We start from the raw sequence: 2,896 nt of genomic DNA, 5'->3' as shown, positions 1-2,896 counted from the left end.
GAGAAATAAAGAATCATCAGACTGCGTTTATAATAGCTCAATAAGCGAGTTAAGTTAGACAGTAAGATAGTAAAGAAGCTAACCTTGAACCTTTGGTAACCACAAACTTAAAGTATGCAATGGCAATAAGTGCATAACTTTCAATAATCACCCTAAATGTAAACGGACTGAATGCACCAATCAAAAGACACAGAGTAATAGAATGGATAAAAAAGCAAGACCAATCCATAATGCTGCTTACAAGAGACTCACCTCAAACCCAAAGATATGCACAGACTTAAAGTCAAAGGATGAAAAAAGATATTTCATGCAAACAACAGAGAGAAAAACGCAGGTGTTGCAATACTAGTATCAGACAAAACAGACTTCAAAATAAAGAAAGTAACAAAAGGTAAAGAAGGACATTACATAATGATAAAGGGCTCAGTCCAACAAGAGGATATAACCATTATAAATATATATGCACCCAATACAGGGGCACCAACATATGTGAAACAAATACTAACAGAATTAAAGGAGGAAAGAGAATACAATGCATTCATTTTGTGAGACTTCAACATACCACTCACTCCAAAGGAGAGATCCACCAGACAGAAAATAAGTAAGGACACAGAGGCAATGAACAACACACTAGAACAGATGGACCTAATAGACATCTACAGAACTCTACATACAAAAGCAACAGGATACACATTCTTCTCAAGTGCACATGGAACATTCTCCAGAATAGACCACATACTAGGCCACAAAAAGAGCCTCAGTAAATTCCAAAAGATTGAAATCCTACCAACAAGCTTTTCAGACCACAAAGGCATAAAACTAGAAATAAATTGTACAAAGAAAGCAAAAAGGCTCACAAACACATGGAGGCTTAACAACATGCTCCTAAATAATCAATGGATCAATGAACAAATTAAAATGAAGATCCAGCAATATATGGAAACAAACGACAACAACAACACAAAGCCCCAACTACTGTGGGATACAGCAAAAGCAGTCTTAAGAGGAAAGTATATAGCAATCCAGGCATATTTAAAGAAGGAAGAACAATCCCAAATGAATGGTCTAATGCCACAATTATCGAAATTGGAAAAAGAAGAACAAATGAGGCCTAAGGTCAGCAGAAGGAGGGACATAATAAAGATCAGAGAAGAAATAAACAAAATTGAGAAGAATAAAACAATAGCGAAAATCAATGAAACCAAGAGCTGGTTCTTTGAGAAAATAAACAAAATAGATAAGCCTCTAGCCAGACTTATTAAGAGGAAAAGAGAGTCAACACACATCAACAGAATCAGAAATGAGAAAGGAAAAAACATGACGGACCCCACAGAAATACAAAGAATTATTAGAGAGTACTATGAAAACCTATATGCTAACAAGCTGGTAAACCTAGGAGAAATGGACAACTTCTTAGAAAAATACCACATTCCAAGACTGACCAAGAAAGAATCAGATAATCTAAACAGACCAATTACCAGCAACAAAATTGAAGCAGTAATCAAAAACTACCAAAGAACAAAACCCCCGGGTCAGATGAATTTACCAAGGAATTTTATCAGACATACAGAGAAGACATAATACCCATTCTCCTTAAAGTCTTCCAAAAAATAGAAGAGGAGGAAATACTCCCAAACTCATTCTATGAAGTCAACATCACGTTAATACTAAAACCAGGCAAAGACCCCACCAAAAAAGAAAACTACAGACCAATATCCCTGATGAACATAGATGCAAAAATACTCAACAAAATATTAGCAAACCAAATTCAAATATACATCAAAAGGATCGCACACCATGACCAAGCGGGATTCATCCCAGGGATGCAAGGATGGTACAACATTCGAAAGTCCATCAACATCGTCCACCACATCAAAAAAAAGAAAGACAAAAACCACATGATCATCTCCATAGATGCTGAAAAAGCATTCGAAAAAATTCACCATCCATTCATGATAAAAACTCTCAGCAAAATGGGTATAGAGGGCAAGTACCTCATCATAATAAAGGCCATATATGATAAACCTACAGCCAACATCATACTGAACAGCGAGAAGCTGAAAGCTTTTCCCCTACGATCAGGAACAAGACAGGGTTGCCCACTATCCCCACTGTTATTTAACATAGTACTGGAGGTCCTAGCCATGGCAATTAGACAAAACAAAGAGATACAAGGAATCCAGATGGGTAAAGAAGAAGTTAAACTGCCACTATTTGCTGATGACATGATATTGTACATAAAATACCCTAAAGACTCCACTCCAAAACTACTAGAACTGTTATCGGAATACAGCAAAGTTGCAGGATACAAAATTAACACACAGATTTCTGTGGCTTTCCTATACACTAACAATGAGACAGTAGAAAGACAAATCAGGCAAACAATTCCATTCACAGTAGCATCAAAAAGAATAAAATACCTAGGAATGAACCTAACCAAAGAAGTGAAAGACCTATACCCTGAAAACTATAAGACATTCTTAAGAGAAGTTAAAGAGGACAGTAACAAATGGAAACTCATTCCATGCTCTTGACTAGGAAGAGTTAATATCGTCAAAATTGCCATCCTGCCCAAAGCAATATACAGATTTGATGCAATCCCTATCCAATTAACAACAACATTCTTCAACGAACTGGAAAAAATAGTTCAAAAATTCATATGGAAACACCAAAGACCCCAAATAGCCAAAGCAATCCTGAGGAAGAAGAACAAAGTAGTGGGGATCTCACTCTCCAACTTCAAGCTCTACTACAAAGCCATAGTAATCAAGACAATTTGGTACTGGCACAAAAACAGAGCCACAGACCATGGGAACAGATTAGAGACTCCAGACATTAACCCAAACATATATGGTCAATTAATATATGATAAAGGAGCCATGGACATACAATGGCA

The sequence above is a fragment of the Manis pentadactyla genome, chromosome 9, assembly GCF_030020395.1.
Source record: "Manis pentadactyla isolate mManPen7 chromosome 9, mManPen7.hap1, whole genome shotgun sequence".
NCBI lineage: Eukaryota > Metazoa > Chordata > Mammalia > Pholidota > Manidae > Manis > Manis pentadactyla.
This window is presented reverse-complemented; position numbering follows the sequence as displayed.